This window comes from Spinacia oleracea, chromosome 1, assembly GCF_020520425.1.
Source record: "Spinacia oleracea cultivar Varoflay chromosome 1, BTI_SOV_V1, whole genome shotgun sequence".
In the NCBI taxonomy this organism is placed as follows: domain Eukaryota; kingdom Viridiplantae; phylum Streptophyta; class Magnoliopsida; order Caryophyllales; family Amaranthaceae; genus Spinacia; species Spinacia oleracea.
Genome location: NC_079487.1, coordinates 11922022 through 11941439, shown reverse-complemented (window position 1 = coordinate 11941439; position 19418 = coordinate 11922022). Strand labels below are relative to the sequence as shown.

The 19418-nt window shown below is 35.9% G+C and overlaps 2 non-coding genes across 2 annotated transcripts; both read right to left on the bottom strand.

The window, feature by feature from the left end:
* Nucleotides 1–241: 241 nt before the first annotated feature.
* On the bottom strand, nt 242–356 carry LOC130466388 (U5 spliceosomal RNA). Its single transcript, XR_008926621.1, has one exon. It is a non-coding gene; the product is annotated as a U5 spliceosomal RNA (small nuclear RNA).
* A 1206-nt stretch (nt 357–1562) lies between these two features.
* LOC130466382 (U4 spliceosomal RNA) lies at nt 1563–1714 on the bottom strand. Its single transcript, XR_008926615.1, has one exon. It is a non-coding gene; the product is annotated as a U4 spliceosomal RNA (small nuclear RNA).
* Nucleotides 1715–19418: the final 17704 nt, after the last annotated feature.

Here is a 19418-nt window from a genome sequence, read left to right as displayed (position 1 = left end):
GTGAATACTTGTACAAAAAATTTATCAAAGTTCGATCAAATTAGAAATGCATTCGGAACTCCGCATAATTCACATAAGAGTTTATATGGTAGCTGTTAGTTCATTCCCACCTAAAATTTCATAAGAATTCCTATGGTAGCTATTACAACATGACTTATAAAACATGTTTTCCCACCTAATATTTCCTATGGTATGTGTTAATTCATTCCACGGTACTTGAAAAGTGATACTGTATTAATGGAAGCTCCTAATGGAACTCCCTCCAAAAATAAACGTATGCCACTAAATACAGCGAGCACACGGTATTCTTTAGTAAAAGGCGAAAGAATAGTTCGCTTTGTGCTCACTGCGTGGCTGCGTGAGTTTAACAAAAATGATGGCCACTTATTTATACCGCTATTCTAGCTTGTATCTTCTTCTTTTCCTATGTGGGAGCAATCTGCTTATTTTTCTGAAGCCTAAAACTTTGTACAATATTTTAGCTCTGAAACTAAAATAGATCACGTGCACGCACGGATTTTGATCATTTTTTTCACAAAATATTTAACGGTATCTCCCAAACTACTGAATAGTTATAACATTTTTAACATACTCGTTTAAATTTATTCATCTAATGTGCATATTTAAAATGTTAATATGGTAATTTGACCAAACTATTGAGTGATTTATTTTTCATTTTTAATATAGCGATTTGACTAAAATATTACCAATTTGGAATCATTATTATTACGTTGTATCTATTATTATCATAATTTATAAACTAAATTTTGTTTCCATACATAAATAATTTATAAAAAAAGGTAAAGAATAAAAAAAAATAGATACACTTTTTTGGGGAAATGGTTTTTGGCAGAAAAAACTCACACCAGGAATTGACACGTGTTATTTCTGGTGTTTCTTTTAGTATATAGTAATAGATAACAACAAATGATCAGTTGTGTACTCGAATAACCTTAATGGAAAAAATGTCAAATCTTTTGATTTCTAATTGATCTAATTTTAAACGGTGTGATCTACATCGCCTATATAATTTTCAGTAATGGTATTCGATTAACTTTAAGAATTTAAGGCTCGTCGACTAGGTCAAGAAAACTGAATGTAAAGATTTAAACATGCATAGATGTACATCATGCAATAAAGCATTCATAGACGTACGTCATGCATGTGTAACCTGTCCTCTTAAGATTGAATTACTAATGCTACAGGTTAAGGAAATTAAAGTCAGACGTTCTGATTTTGAGCTTTTGGTTTAACCAATATAACAAATTAACAGCAGACAGTCTCCAAGTTGTAGGAAATATATTGGATGAACATCTTTAAAGATACTAATTAGAAGTTCAATTATACAGAAATGAATACACACAAACACAAAATGCTATGGAGTACCATTTTTATTCTTATACTGATTATACTGATGATTTGAGTTAGTTAAGGAAGGCCAAGATTCAAGCAGCAGGTTTATCATGGTGAGGTTATCCTTAGTATAGAAAGCAAATTCTGGAAAAAGCAGGTTTGATTTGGCATACTGAATATGGAGAAGAATTTTTGTATTTGAATTGTAAGGCTTTACCCTCAAGAGAGGGAGCCCTTCCAGAAATTCTCGACGGCCAAGGTCAAGCCAAGGCCGAAGAGGGGGTTTGGAAATAGTTTTCAACCAGCAATTGACGCGCCTCGGTTATTACCTCACTAACTTCATCACAACAAGCCCATGTTATTTTCTTCCTCAACTAACTTCATCCTTAAAACAATTACCCCGTCCAGTTAACACAAACTCAATTTTACTATAAAAAAAAAGCTAATTGTTCTTTTCGAGTCTAATCAACAACAACTCCAATTAATTCACAAGCTTAGTGGTTTTCGCATCCATGGCATATCTGTTGAATAAATTAACGTGAAAGAGAGTGAAAGAAATAAGCGAATAACATTTCATTCTGAATCAAAATACACGTACATCATATATTTATATACTGCTAGAGATAACTAATAAACCTAAAATTAAGGGAAACATAATCCCATGATAACCCACTAACTAACTAAATTAGAAAACTTATCCCATTAATTGTAACTCATTATTCCCATTAGTCCATGACTTAGTAAACCACTAAGTTACTGACTCCTAGATAAACTCTAACAAAATAAATATTAATTTGAATAATTATCTAACATCCTCCCTTGATCCAAAATCACGTACAATTGCTCAACCTTGCTATTGTCTTCAACGATCCATATTGCGGTGGACTCCGACTTGAACTCTGACATTTTTTTTTTAAATCTCAACACGAACTCTCGACACACAAGAACACACGACTAGAAGAGGTTACTTTCTTCTCCTTCAACATTTTGAACAAAATTGGTTTGCTCTTTCTCAACACGTTGCTTATCCCAACACCTATCTTCTTTGTGACCATACCTTTTGCAATAGTAGCATTGAACGCTACTCATGGATTGACGTTGTCCTTCGAATCGACCACGACCACCTCCATCACGACCACAACCACGACTACTCATACCGCGACCACGACCTTCACCATAATACCAATCACCCGACATTTGCCCCGTAACTTGAAAGGCTTTCTCCTCGACGTTTTCTTCCGTAGACTTATCCATTCTCTCCTCATGAGCCATTAATGAACTCATCAATTCATTAAATGTGTAAGTTGATATGTCCTTAGACTCTAAAATTGCAGTCACAATATGTTTATAATCACTATTCAAACTCCTTAACACCTTGCCCACAATTGACTCATTTGAGATATTATCACCGTATATTTTCATTTGACTAATAATTGAAGACACTTTAGACAAATAATCTTGAATTGATTCTATCTTTGTCATTGTTAAACTTTCAAATTGTGTACGAAGGGTTTGTAATTTTACAGCAATTACCTTCTTATCAACAAAATACTCCTGCTTGATGATTTCCCACGCTTGTTTCGATGTTGACGCAGCGGAAATTCGTGGGAAATTTTCATCATCCAATGCCGATCGGATAAAGAACAGAGCCTTTGCATCTCTCTTCCTATTTTCCCGTAGGCTTTGATCTGGTTCAGCCGGTGCCTCTGCCGGTTCCGTATACCCGTTCTCCACCATATCCCACAACTCTTGAGACTTGAACATAGTTTTCATCTTGAGACTCCATAAATGATAATTCTCCCCCTTAAACAATGGGATTAGGGGCTGAGAACTAGAACCACTACCATTAATCGCCATACTCCACACAATTAATTCACTCACAAACAAACTCTCACAATAATGGAAAAGAGAGCTGCGTTGCTTTCTTGACTCTCACAACTCACACATTTTTTTTGTATGTTCTCACGGTAGAAACAAACTGATGTGTTTGTTCCTTTCTCTCACCCTCTCTTTTTTTTGGTATGGATCTAACCTGGAGCTCTAGATACCATGTTGAATAAATTAATGTGAAAGAGAGTGAAAGAAATAAGCGAATAACATTGCATTCTGAATCAAAATACACGTACATCATATATCTATATACTGCTAGAGATAACTAATAAACCTAAAATTAAGGGAAACATAATCCCATGATAACCCACTAACTAACTAAATCAGAAAACTTATCCCATTAATTTTAGCCCATTATTCCCATTAGTCCATGACTTGTAAACCACTAAGTTACTGACTCCTAGAAAAACTCTAACAAAATAAATATTAATTTGAATCATTATCTAACAATATCAGGCCAAAAAATCTTCACTATTCTCGCCAATTTTTTTCTTTCTTTCTTTTGTGTGGGCAATCTATCGTAACTAGCTTAAAGTTTTCTTTAATTCTGTTTAATTTTGAATTAGTCTATGCCCGTGCTAATGTACGGGTTATTTATTATCATGTCATTTATTCAATAGTGTTTATGCACGCGATGCATGTTTGAGATTTTACAATAACAATTAGAGTATGTATAGAAACGAAAAAAAGTTAAAACATAAGAAACAATTTGTGTGATAAGTACATTATCTAAAAAACTTAGCACTTATAAAACATGGAAAAAAAAGAAGGAATAGTAATTCATCTAATATTCCATCTTATAATTACCAAAAAAATAGTATCCCATCTTATTTTTTTTATAAAAAAGCCCAGAAGGAGCGAGTATGCGAAACACCTAAAATTCTAAAACTACACGACAAATTCTTAACCAATGTTTATGATTGTAAATTCTAATATTTAATCTTAATAAATTCATCAACCAATGTAAACTCGATTTTTTGTCATGCATTTTGATTGATGATCTAGTCCAACTACTAAAATAATGATGCTCTAAGATAATCTAATGATAATTAAAAAAATAATCTTGATTGAACAATGGTCCATGTTATCTACGAAGTATGACATAAAATTGGTTAGATGACTTTTTACCCTTGCATTTGCACAACTTCTTTAAAATATAAAAAATAAAACAGATGGAAAAAAATGTTTTGCCAAACACAAAATGAATTATCTTTTATATATAATTTCGTTTATCAAAACTACTCCCTCCGTATAAAGGAAACTTCTACATTAAAATAGTACGTACATGTATCATGCATGTTTCTTCTCTCATGGTCTCCACTCTCAAATATAATATTTTGTTTCCTCTTCCAAAGGCTCAACAGTCCACACATACTCACATCATATTTTCTCACAATAATTATCTACTCACTATCGAATATTTACAATAAAGAATTAACACATCCACACACTTATATCTTATTACAAGAAAATTAATTCATATTCCTAAAACTTTATCCGGTGGAAGTGTAACTCCTAAAAAGTACGGAGAGAACATCATTTTAAAAATGTTTGCTCCAAATTTTCCCCCTCTCAAAACAAGTACGTACTAACATATTGTAGCTTACTTGTATATCTAATCATTTTATAAATATAAAATGTAAAATTTAAAATGGAGAAGTCATGTTTAGTTTACGTTTCAATATCATGGATTCCTGATTATATTAAACTAAAAAATTGTATATACACTGTAAAACATATGTATGCATATTGGTTTTATATAATTCAATTCTCTAAAATAAATTATAATTTTTGTGATCTTCCTCTAAGAAAAACATATAGCATTGTAAATTAATTGTATAAAGAGGTAAGTACGTAAGAAAAATGATCGTAACATTTAAGATATTACAGTATGGGAAAATTAAATCATCATCAATATGGAGCTGAGTGGTTAATTAGGAAATTAAGATAAGAGAATATAATTAAAGAGTGAGTTTAGTAATTTAAACAAATATGTTAAGATTTTATTAAAAATTTAATTACATAATTAATGCTTCTTTGTGAATTGAATGTTGTGATAATGTGTTAGGAGAATTGGATGAAGTTCAATCAAGCGAGATTAATGGTCCAAAATGCCTAATGCATGAGATGGCTTGGATGACCTTTTGCTTAACTCTCACTTTTCACCACTTTACTTTAATAATATAGAGTAGAATTATTTTGATTTTTTTTTTTATTTTCTTAATTAAACTTGAAATACTTAATTTCAAGCACTTGAGAGTCTCATGTATTTGTGATTTTTTTTTCCTCAAAGATAGAAAATGGGGAGTAAGTTTTATAAAAATTGAAAATTGAGGAATAAGTTTGGTGTTAGGTCTTTTCTTTGGAGCAATCTTAGCCTTCTTAGGTTATGATGGGTACGTGAGTGTAATAGAGGAACAATAATCCTTGGTTATGATGGTTTGCGCCCTTTATCTCTCCATTTTCATTCTCTTCTTTGCAAGCCATCTTTTCCTCTTCATTAACGGATTCCAATAAATTTGTTAAATTATGATCCGCGTTGACGGAAAGTTGGATAAAATCTATTAAAAACATGATGAATACATTGTTTTATAAAGGAAAATTTGTCAAAAACTAGCTACCTTATAAAATCGTATTTTTATGAGAAGCTACCTTATAAAAACTTTATGTTGTAATATATACTACCTTTGTCCAAATTATGAGCCTTAAGGATATGCACCTCACGCGCCATTAAGTTACTCATTTCAGATGCCACGGGAAATACATGGTAAAGTCAATCCCGGAATTTCGATTTTAAATATGTTCAAAATTTAGTTAAAGGTAGTATCTTACATCATAATTTTTTTTATAAGATAGTCAATTACAACATTTTTGTTATAAGGTAGTTGATTTCTCGCATAAATCAGATTTAATAAGGTAATTTTTGACAAATTTTTCTTTTATAAAATTAAGATAATAAATCTGAAATTACATTATATAGAGGGGTCTGATCTAATCCAATCTGATCTGGTCTGATCTGATTTGAACTTATTTTTTCTAATCTGATCTGATCTGATCTGATTTGATTTGATTAGATCTGAAATAATTAATAAAGTCCTGAAATAAGGTGAATTAAGCAGGGCCTAAAAACTCATTAACAAGCTGCTGACGAACAGATGAAATACCGCACCTTTAATGACAAGTACCCAAAAACCAATTGTCGCAGGTTAAGCCGTGACAACACCGCCCCAAAAAAAACCACAACAATTTCCAACTCCACGGCACCATTGGCAAATGTTATCGAACAAATTCCAAACACATTCAGAATTCGGATAACACTCTCCGATCTGGCAAGTTTTGTAGTTAGCTTTGCATTTCAATCCTTCCCCAACTGGAGGTCCGATTCAAGCATGATATTCGAAATCGGAAAATTTTTGGTGTACTCATTAGCAGCCACCGGAGTGGTAGCCATCACCCCAAGTATTACATTTTTATTATAATACGTAATTAATAAAATTAGTATTGACCCTGTGCCATGCATGGCTTTTGTTATGTATTAAATGTGACTTTAATTTTTCAATTCATCATATGATTAAGAGTGAAATGTATTTTATTTCGTGTGTCAGTAAAAAAAAACAACGTTGATAATAATATAAGTTGGTAATTATATTATTTGAAATTAATATAAAGGGGCATGAAATTTATCGAAGGTGAAGGGGCATGAATATTTTTGGTGGTGAAAGATATATTGGAGAACGAAGGGGCATGATTATTTTTGGTGATGAAAAGAGGTATTGGAGAAGGAAGGGGCATAAAGTTTAAAGAAAATAAAATGGGAATGTTCTAAAGAGGGTCTATATTTCTTGCAAATGTTGTTATTAAATCGGAGGCTGAAGAGAAATTCCAATTGAAACTAAAAACTACTGAAAAATAAAAATTACAATTGAATACTTGCTCTTAATTTATTTCTCTTGATTTATACGCAGGAGAATAAACGATATGAGAGATTGAGCAATAACAGAATAAGGTAGTTTATTCTCTATCAAACACATGAAAATGGGAATGGATTTTTGAGTGAAGAAAGATTTCAGTTATTTTTCTTTTTGATGAACAGAAACATAGTTTCTTAGTTTCTTTTAAGATAAAGAAAAAAAAATGTGGAATGCTAAAAGATGCCACGTGGCACTCTATATGGACTTTAAACTTCCCTGTTATTAAATATTAGAATAGATGTATTACCTCCGTTTCAAAATGATCTTTACACTTTTCGTTTTACTCTGTTTTGTAATGTTCTTTATACTTTGTTTTATTCTATTTTTGTATATGAAAATTCAGTATCTTAATTCTCTTACCCCACAACATTTACAACTTTCCACTCACTTTCTCTTATTTGATTCATTTTTTTCTTAGAACACTCATCTTTTTACCCATCTAATATACTTTATCTATATTTTATTATATTAATCTATACTTTTACACACTTTATCTATTTGTCTTAATATTTGTGCAAATATTAGTCGTAAAGATTATTTTGAAACGGATGTAGTAATTAATAATTCTTGACATGACAGAGTTTTCTAAGGGGTGCTTCCCTTTTAGATATGTTGGTATCCTCATTTGTTCTAAAAAGATCAATATAGTTGATTGTGAGAAAATTGTGGAGAAAATGTGTGCTAGAATCAAGGTTTGGAGCTCTAGGAATATGTCTTTTGCTGGGAGATTAACACTTGTAAATTCTGTGTTAATGACTCTACGGACTTATTGGCCTCGGATCATGATTTTGCCAAAGAGTGTATTCAAAACTGTTAACAGTATTTGTTGAAGTTTCATGTGGAATAGCACTGCTGACTCTAGCCTTCTTGGTAAGGTGGCATGGGAACATGTTTGTAAGCCAAAAAGAGAAGGGGGTTTGGGGCTCATAAACTTGAAAATATAAAACATAGCAGCTATAGGCTAACATGTATGGATGACTACCACTAACAAAGATAATGTGTGGGTTAGATGGATCCACTCAGTTTATCTTAAAGATAAGACCTGGTGGGAGTATTCTCCAAAACTAGAGATAGCTGGTACTGGAAAGCTATATGTTAGATTAAAGAGTTGATGAAAACTCACTTAACAGAAAGTCAATTGGTGGCTATTAACAAATATTCCATTAAGAAGGCCTACTGTCAACCGGTGGCTGCTACAGCAAGAATGCAGTGGACTAATGCCGTGTGGGGGTAGATGTAGATTAGGCTAGCGAAAGCACATGTTTATCACCTGGCTAGCTATGTTAGGCAGACCCACTAAAGACAGACTGCTGAAAATTGGTGTCACTACAGATAACATTTGTTTGCTTTGTGGGCTTGACGTGGAAGATCACAAGCATTTATTTTTTGGGTGCCATTTTAGTTCCAGATGCTGGCAGTAAATTTCTCTTTGGTAGCATGCCTAAATTCCTTCCTGATAAGGTCATGTGGTTGCACAGAAAGAAGGCTACAAACCTTAGAAAAGGGGTGTTATTTACCACTGTTTTGTGTACAGTTTACCACATTTGGAGTGAAAGGAATAATACTTTGTGAAATGCTCAAGTTATAAGTGTTGAAAGAGTGTGCAGCCTTATACAAGAAAATGTTCATAATAGAATCAATTCAGTTTTACCAATAGTTTTGAGCACTAGGGATCACAGTTGGTACAGAGCCCTTTTTGAAGGGTAGTTTTTTTTGGCTTTTGTTGCCTATTGTTCTGTTTTGTTCAATGAGTCGTCCACTTAAACTGTTAATATTGTAATTGTTTGATGCAAAATATATAAATAAACTTTTATAATGTAACCAATAAATGTATAAACTGACAACAATTGGATATTAATATATGCTTGAGTGGTTGACCCCCTTCACAAAGTCTTTAACAATACGTAGCAGATGAGCAGTTGAGAAGTTGAGCATGTGACGTGCAAACAATAGTCAGGCCACCTTTGTATTGCATCCGTTTCAAATGATTTTTAAGTTTACTATTTGTACAAAATTAAGAAAATAAGAAAATTATGTGAAAAGATGTGTGAATATATATAATAAAATATGGATAAAAAAGTTGGATGTACATATACACTGGATTAAAGTATTTTGTTTTTAAAATAAATGTGTTTGGTTGTTAGAGGATTCATAAAAAATTAGAGAATTTGACTAATTTAGAGGTTTGACCAATTCAATCCTCTAATGTATTTGGAAGTTAGAGGATTGGGATGAATCCTCTAATTCCAAAAAGTGGCTCAATGTAACTTTTCAATTAAAGGATTGTGTTGGGTAAGTTGAAAAGACAATTTAGTCCTCAAGGTGAAATATGGTTGATATACTTCTTTTTTTGGAAAAATTACTTTAAATAATCTAACCTATGTACGATTTTCCGTTAATAATACAACTTTTGGATTATTATCTTATAATCCAACCTCTATACCCAATTAACTTTTATTATACCCAACCGGTCACCAACCAGATATAGTAGGTAATTTGTATACGTGTCATGAAACCATTCATTATTATTATTATTATTATTATTATTATTATTATTATTATTTAATCCTTCTTCCTTCTTTATTTTTTATTTTTTATTTTTTATAAAAATAATCATTCTCATCGTTATTCCTCCTTCAGACCTCGTCTCTCTCTCCTCTTCTACAATACCTCTGCTATATCGAAAATGATAAAGGTCGCAACATGCGACCTTTAAGCCGTGTCACAATGATGACATGTCATGCTTATGTGTCGTGATTTAGATTGGAAACTATAATATTTAACTTATATAATCTATTATATATATTTCACAAAAAGGTAGGAAATCTTAATATTCTAATTTGTTTCCTTCTTTATTATCGATTAACTTATTTACATATTTTCATAGTAAAAATATTGCATTGATAGTAAAAATATTGTGATGACGCAAACCTACGTGGTGCCTATATGTACCAATTAGATTCCAACACGTAAGATTGCTACAACTAAAAATTGTCGCAACTTGCGACCTTTATCATCACCCCTGCTATATTGCTGCTCTAGAACAGTACTCCTCCACCGGTTAACAACCTACACCCACCACAAACCCCCTCCTCCTCCATTGTCTCTTTCTATCTCCTCCCTTCCACAACCCCGTTTTTCTTCACCTCCAATTACACCATAGAAGAGCAATTAGACCAACGAGCGACAAACAATTATTACAACAACACCAACCAACAACAACAATAACAATCATAGCAAGGGTAGGGAGATGAGAGGCAGGGCGACGAGTAGACATTCGCTGCCAATTGAACTCTGGTTGTTGTGGTGCATGCGAGGTAGCAACACAACTCGGCAACAAGAATGCACCTCGACGACGAAAAAATTAGGAGTCTCTATGCTTTGATTATTTTCAGTTTGAATTACACAATTTTGCATTCTTGGTAGAATTATACATGATGATTGATTTATTAAGGGTTGTCTAATGAGAAAATAACAACAAAAATTCCCCTTAATGAGAAAGATGAGCAGATGAGCGTCGCCGCCATTGAATGAACCTCCACCCTTTTCTCTTTGTTCCCTTCTTCGTGAAAACCACCCGAGCTCAAGTTCCAATTGTTGGAACTCCTTTAGAGCATCCACAATGGTAAGCTAATTTGACAATTAGCTTATTATGCCACATAAGATTTCAAGCTATTTTATTGTCTAGCTAATTTGTGCCTCAATGGCTAGCAACTAGCTTGTTATTTAAATTTATTCCACTTGTCCACTTGTCAATTAATTATTTGGCAATTTTGAGAGCTAGTTGTCAAGCAAATTAGCTTGTTTAAGCTAATTTGCTTGGCAAAGCTAATTTGTTATTTTCACTCCAATGGTTTAGCTATTAGCTTGAAACTTTTATAAATTTCAAGCTAGTCCCTAGCTACAACCATTGGAGATGCTCTTACTAGTTAGCCCAATTCCAGAAGATTTTGGGAATAAGGAAGGATTAGTTTTTTTTTTACAAAAAAAATAGAGTTGTTGGCATGTTTTGCCGGTTGTAAGTAATTTAGGTGCAATTAAAGAGAATGGGTTATAAAGGTTGGATTATTAAATAATCGATAGGTTGGATTATTAGCAGGAAATCGTCCAAAGATTGGATATTTAAATTAATTTTTCTTATTTTTTTATTCACTTTAGTACTTAACTTTACTACTCTGCTTACCTTTTTATTTTAAAATTTATTTAACTAGACAATTTTTCTTAAATAGATGATGTAAAATAAAAATAAAAATTGAGTTTCTTTTATAGTATGAATTTATGTAAAAAATTATTTATTAGTCAATCCTATTTTGCAAATTATACATTTAATCATTAATTCTCGTAAAAGTTGTTAATGGGATTAACAAATTTTCAATTTTTTTTGAAGGAAGCCTAAAAGGCACTTGATTTTTCTTGCTTAAAACATCACCAATTAAGCACAAAAGAACATTTGACGGAAGATTTGACGGAATACCCAACAAATGTCAATCATTGACCCACTACAATCAACGAGCGATCTCGTGGGCAACAAAATTACTACTTCTACCAACAAAAGACCAAGAAATATTAGAAAAAGAACTCAACACAAAACCAAGAAATAACATTTTCAATTTTATAGGAATGTTGTTTAATTATTTTTCATGTTACTACATGTAATTCCAAAAAAATATAACCATACATATTCATATATTTAGCAATTACTAATTCTCTATAATTAAATAAGGTAATGTCCTTATTGGTAATTTTACACAATCAAATACCTATTATATATCAGCTATTTACCAAACACTCTTACAAAATCAGCTAAGTACAATCAGCTATTCAAACAAGCTAATACCAACAGTTAGTCAAAACTGCCAATACAATCCGCTACCGCTAACAGCTAACCGGTAGTTACCAAACAGGGCCAAAATCATCACAAAAAGCATTCCCACGACAATAACAATAACGTACAGTAAAATGAATCTAATAATAATAAAAGAAAGTCTACTAGTAATAATTATAATAATAATAAATCTATTTTTAATATAGTAGCGTCAGATCAACCTGGTGAACTGGAAATTGTCTTTGTCGATCTAAATAAGACTTGCCTTCATACTCAGAAAATGTACCCTCAAACTGGTGATGTTTTGGCTTAGGGTTAAGACTGAGGGCCTGTGAAGAATAGATCTCAAGTTCGAACCCCCCTCCCTATTTGTAATTTATATTGCCCTTGTAACTTAGTCACACCAAAAAAAAAACATTATGTATGTATCCTCAAATACCCATGCAATCGTAAATGCAGTAATACGAACATTACGATTGGAGAAATAAAAAAACGTTAATCATATGCTTGTCATGTCGTCTCGAGGTACAAGGAAACCAAATATGCTTGTCATACCGTTTCAATGTAAGACGAAACTTATATGCGATCGTTTCAAGGTAAAACGAAAACCAATATGTTTATCATGTCGTTTCAAGGTACATGAAAACAATATTCATGTTTGTTCTATCGTCTCAAGGTACAATGTCATGTAGTTTCAAGGTACAAGAAAAACCAAACTCTGTCTCATGACACAAGGAAAACCATCCTTGTCTCATGGCACAAGGAGAACCAAATAATTAACCCTGTCTCACGACACAAAAAAGCTATAGTTGAAACATCATTGGAGTAATTAATATTACAAAAGATATGAATACTTGAAAACTTTACAAATCCCATAAAAATAATACAACAATTTTTATACAACAAGCACCTTCATTTGACCCCATTGAGTCAAGTCTTGCTCGGGGACACGACGATTTACGTATACCAAAACGATGTTAGCTTAGCTACGACTGAATTACGTACGTATTTCCCTTTTTTTTGTAATGTTCTCATTTACTTTTGTTTCTAGAAAAAATATGGATAAAAATAAGAGAAATGTAATAAAATTAATAGGTAATGTATAGTGGATGTTTGGGCTCCCAATTGGATACCAATTCGACCACTAAATCCAAAGCCCAATGGCTCCACACAATAACATCAAACCCACTTCTATTCAACATGGCTGATCAGCCACCAGCAAAGGCCCAAGACCCACTAGTAATAAATGACCTATGAGCATTTACTACACAAACACTATAAATAAGCCGCCAAGGCTCACACCTCAAGGTACGTCCAATTTACCGCCTTAAGACTACACTCTAGAAAACTTCTCTCTAGAATCCGAGCATCGTTCTTACTTAGGCATCGGAGGGGATTTCCTCGGAAACACCCCCGAGGCCAGTAACCTTGTTATTGTGCAGGTGAATTCGAACACAACTCATTCAAGCTAGCAAGATCTTCAACACAATCAAAAGGGCCTTCATTCGAAGCCCATTGTTTCAACACCGGAACAATTTGGCGCCGAGGATAGACCAATTGGTGGATTCCACAAGTGGCCACGCGTTGCTCAGCTTCATGGACGCCTTTTCAGGGTACCATCAAGTATTCATGCACCCCAACGACAGGGCGTAGACATCATTCATCACGAGTGCGAGAGTGTTCAACTACAAAATGATGCCCTTCGGCTTGAAAAATGCTGGCGCTACCTACCAAAGGCTAGTTGATCACGTCTTTGCCGATTAGAAGGGAAAGAACGTCGAGGTTTATGTGGACGATTCCATTGTAAAGAGCATCAAAGAGGAAGACCATGTCAAAGACCTGGCTGAGACCTTCGGAAATCTGAGGAAATACAACATGAAACTCAACCCGAAGAAGTGTGTCTTCGGGGTCAAGTCAGGAAAGTTCCTCGATTCATGGTGAGCGAAAGAGGAATTGACACGAACCCGAACAAAGTCCAAGCAGCATTAGATTTGCCCGAGCCAAGGACAAAGAGAGATGTGCAGAGGCTAACTGGCAGGTTAGCCGCACTGTCGAGATTCATATCGAAAGCCTCGGACAAGGGAGCTCCTTTCTTCAAATCTCTAAAGCCAAAGACCCTCCCCGGAGGAGAAGCAGAACCCGTCAAGAAAAACGGTGTCCCGAGGAAGGTGCACCCCGAGCTGATATGGGAACAAGAGCAAAACGATGCGTTCCAACAGCTCAAGGCTCACCTGGCCCAACTGCCGACATTGGCCAGGCCAAAAGAGGGGGAAACCCTATACTTATACGTCGCAGTCAGCCCCGGGACCGTGAGCGCAGTACTCCTTCGGGAAGAGGAGAAAAAGCAACAGCCAATCTACTTCACCAGCCGAACGCTAACAGGTGCCGAAACTCGGTACCCACTCATCGAGAAAGTGGCATATGCAGTGGTGGTGGCTGCAAGAAAGCTGAGACCATACTTCGACTCTCATTAGATCGTAGTATTAACCGGCCAACCGCTCGAAAAAGTACTTGACAAAATAGAGAGGTCGCGAAGATTGGCTGCGTGGGCCTTCGAGCTATCAAAGTTCGGCATCAAGTACCAGCCGAGGACAGCCATCAAGGCACAAGCACTCACTGACTACTTGGCCGAATGCTCATACCAAGAGGTATTGGATGATACAAAGAGCCCTTGGGAGGTCTTCACTGATGGATCCTCCACAGTAAATGGCTCGGGATCCGGAGTTGTACTGATCCCCCCAACAGGGAAAATCATAGAGTATGCCCTGAAGATTGGCTTTAAAGCAACCAACAATGAGGCCGAATATGAGGCTGCAATCGCAGGGATAGAACTTTGTTTATCCCTGGAAGCCGAACATGTTTGTCTCAAGACTGATTCACAGCTTGTAGCCAACCAAATCCGAGGGGAGTATGAGGCCAAATGGCCCAGCATGACAGCTTACCTAGCAAAAATTAAATCCTTAACGTCAAAGTTAAGATCCTTCAAAGTCATCCTCATTCCCCGAGGATAGAATACACAAGCCGACGCGCTGTCAAAACTCGCAAGCTCAACGCTCATCGACCTAACAGGTGGGTCCATGTGGAAGTTCACCAAGAAAGGACCATCGATTTGCCACCCCTCACAGTATGCAATTTACGTACCAAGCCGAGCTGGATGGACGCAGTAATAGCATACAAGGAGAGGGGAGAACTTCCCGAAGACAAGCTACAAGCGAGAAAGCTGAAAAGATTCAACAAATGGTTCGTCATCGATGCCAACGGAGAGCTCATGAGGAAATCATTCTCTGCCTCACTGCTGAAATGTGTAGGTCCAACCGATGCTGACTACATCCTAAGGGAAATCCACCTCGGCATATGTGGAAATCACATCGGAGGCAGGGCATTGACACACAAGGCCCTTCGGGCTGGATATTGGTGGCCCACCATGGTTTCCGAAGCAAAACAGATGACGAGGAAGTGTGAGAAATGCCAGAAATTCACACCGGCTATCCACCAACCAGCTCAGACCTTACAATCAACGCTCTATCCCTTGCCATTAACACAATGGGGGTTGGACATCATTGGTCCCTTCCCCTCGGCTGTGAACCAGAAGAAGTGGTTGATTGTAGGAGTCGACTATTTCACCAAGAGGATCGAAGCCGAAGTAGTTTCTTCCATCACTGAGCCACAAGTCCGCAAATTCATCTGGCAGAACATCATCACAAGGTTCAGCCTACCGAGGCTGATGGTCTTCGACCATGGAAAACAATTTGACAACACACCGCTGCAAAAGTGGTGCAAGCAGTTCGGTATCCACCTAGCTTACGCAGCAGTTTGCCACCCTCAAAGCAACGGTCATGCCGAAGCCGCAAACAAACTCATCCTCAACGCACTCAAGAAGAGAGTTGAGGACGAGAAGAGCAAATGGCTGGAAGAGCTTCCTGGAACACTCTGGTCCCTTCGGAGCACCGAGAAAGAGGCCACTGGACAAACACCTTTCCACCTGGTATACGGTTCCGAGGTTGTCATCCCTGTAGAGATCGGAACAGAAAGCTTGAGGATCCAAGCATACAACAAGTATGATGGAGTCCATGGAGAAAGCAACGACCACTCCTGTCCGAAGCTCTTGATCTACTAGATGAAGCCCGGAACGACGCCCGAACTCTCAACGCTGCCTACTTACAAAGGGTCAGCAAGCATTACAACCGAAGAGTCAACGCCAGACCTCTGAAGGTTGGCGATCTAGTACTCAGAAACGCCGCCGCAGTTCAGAAAGGGAGGATCCATGGGAAACTCTCATCCACCTGGGAAGGACCATACATCATCCACTCTGAAAAGAGGGCTGACACTTTTATGCTTAAACAGTTAGATGGAACAATCTTGAAGAACCATTGGAATGCCGATGTTCTCAAGAAATGCTTTGTATGATCTTACTCTATCTGTAATCCAAGTAAGTTGTTTAATGAGAAGAGGAAAGCCCTTGGCACCATGTGTTTCATTAAACTTATCTCTTTATTTTACTTCATTGTCTTTCTATTTTATATGCATGCAGCCTCGGATCTGATCAATCCGAAGCTAATAATTAATCTGAGTTAACCAATCCGAAGCAACTTTCTAAATGCTATTTCATGTGAATAAATGCTTTTGATGCTATCACCAAGTAGTAAAGGAACAAGACTTGTTGAAACTAACATGAGCATAAAGTACTCTTTTCCCAAATGAACTTTTCGTTTAGGGCCCTTGTACACTTTTCAATTGAAGTAAATCATGCACGCCTATAAGTCAATGTGTCACACTCAATTCTCATGTTTTAAAAGACATATTCACTTGCCCAAAATTATTAGAGGACTCGTTGAGAAATTTGGATGTTGTCCCAATACAAAATTCCTAAGTTGCCAAAGGAACAATGAAAGAAACGTTGAAGGAACAAGGCAGTAGTGTTCCTGAAATATTGCACTTCTTTTTAAATCTTTTAGAGGGAACAAACTTTCAATACCAATATCATTCCCCAAGTCAGGTTTGTGTTTTCGTGATTGGGTTGAGCCTACCCAGGCCGAGCCATTAGCATAATTCTACAATCTTATGATTGTGGGTGTGTGCTAAGTTCAATCATACTCTACAATCCTGATCTTGTCTTTCTCCATATCATCTTTCAATAATTTTGAATGTTCTTTCCTTATCTCATATCATATGTGTACTCTACCACTTCACATTCTCACTACCCTTGAACTCCAAAAATATATTCTTCTTTCCTATGGTTCGACGATGCATGAAGAGTAATAATTATGAATATGTTTTAAGAGGGAAGTCAAAGATGAAGTAGAAGCAGCGGGTTATTATTTATCAATAAAAGTTTTGAAGGAAAATCACCGTATGATGTACGTATCACATAGAAATTTACTAGGTATCATATGGAACTTCACTTCTACAAGGTTCCGCATGAAAGAAGATGGTAAGGAACTCAGGGGGAATAAGGTAGGGAACATTGAACAAGATTTTGATATTCGATGGTGGAACTTATATTTAATGGTAAGTCCTTTCTATATTATTATATGATCTTATACTCTAGGAAAGCTCAAAATTTTGTAATGACGCCTTTGTCTCAAAAAAAAAAAAAAATCAAAAAATCAAAAAATCAAAAAATCAAAAAATCAAAAAATCAAAAAAAAAAATCAAAAAATTGAAGCAAAGGTGATCAATTCTTGTACTTTATTATTTTCTCCTAGAATTCAATTATTATGAAGAATATCAATGAGTTACAGAAATTTAAACTCATACACTCGTTGAGCAGTAAAGGAGCAGACGGTTCTAGGACCAGGAACAGGAAAAGGAAGCAACACTAATGTTAGTTCCTGTTCCACTAAACTTGGTAAGTTGAACAGCCACTGCAGGCACTGATTTCAGCAGTCAGTCCACGTTTCACTATGATGTCAGTTCCTTATGGAAGATTGGTGATATATGGGAACTTGGTACGATAAGGTGCTACTGAAGGAAATAATGCCCTTGGTCCAAGTATGCATTCTATGTTAAGTCTAATAAATGCGGTTCAGTATTAATTAACAAGTTAATAATTCAGTGAGATCAAGTGAACTGAATGCCTAGCTAGAGGCCGCTTCAGTTCAAGTGGAATTAATGATATTAATCCACAACTTACTCTTGACTGAACCCGTAGGGTCACACAAATAGTACGTAAACGGATCAAGTATTTAATGGCATTAGATACTCCATCTATGGATATTCGGAATCGACGGATCTTGGTTTCAGTGGGAGCTGAGATCGTCACAGGCAAGAAATGAATACTCCGGAAACGATGATATTGCCGGAAACGGAAATATGGATCGTATCGGAAATATAAATATTATCCAAGTCGTAGATGTTGCCGGAAACGGAAACATGGTACGTATCGGAAAATATTATCGGAAATGGAAATATTGCCAGAATCGGAAATATTGCCGGAAACGGAAATATTGCCAGAATCGGAAATAATTCCGGAAACGGAAATATTAAATATTTGTTCGAAACGGAAATTGATTCCGGAATCGGAAATATTAAATATTGTTCGTATCGGAAATGAATTCCGGAACCGGGAATTTAATCGGAAGCGTATCGTACGAATTAGCATCGGACGAGGCCTGCCGGACGAAGGCCCAGCACGAAGTCGGGCCATCGCCCAGCAAGCCAAACGCGCGCCCAGCCAAGGCAGCGCCCAGGCCCACCGCAAGGCAGGCCCAGCGCGCGCCAAGGCCATGGCCTCGCTGCGTGGGCTGCTGCTCGCACGCACACGCATGGGCGGCCCTCGTGGCTGCCGTGTGTGTGTGAGTTTGTGTTCATGCATGATTCCTAAAACTATTAGAATTAGTATATGATTAAATTCCTATTCCTAAAAGGATAAATTAATTAATTAGAGTTCGTATAGGATTCTAAGATTAATTAATTCGTATCCTACTAGGATTCCAATTCCCTTTCCATAACTCTATAAATACATGCCTAGGGTCACATATTTTAAGAGATTAATTCAAGTATTCAAAGTGAGTTTTGAGAGAAAAATTCAGTCATATTTCTTACCTAAGAGTGCCGAAAATTCTAGTACCTTAAGGGCGATTCTAGTTGGTCAATCTTAAGGCGGATCCGGACGTGCTGTGGACTATCTACGGAGGGACGACACTTGGAGTCCTAAAGACTTGTTCTTGTTCGGTTCGGGCGCAGCTAGGGAAGGCACGCAACAAAGAGTATGCATCTAAATTATGCTATATGATTATGTGTAAATAATATGTATTCCTGGCTAAATGGTTGTTTCCGCATGATTTATGAATTGTCATATGTATCATAACATAACAGTGGTATCACGAGCCCCTTATTATTTTCATAATCTAAATTGCATGAACATGGTTAAATATTAC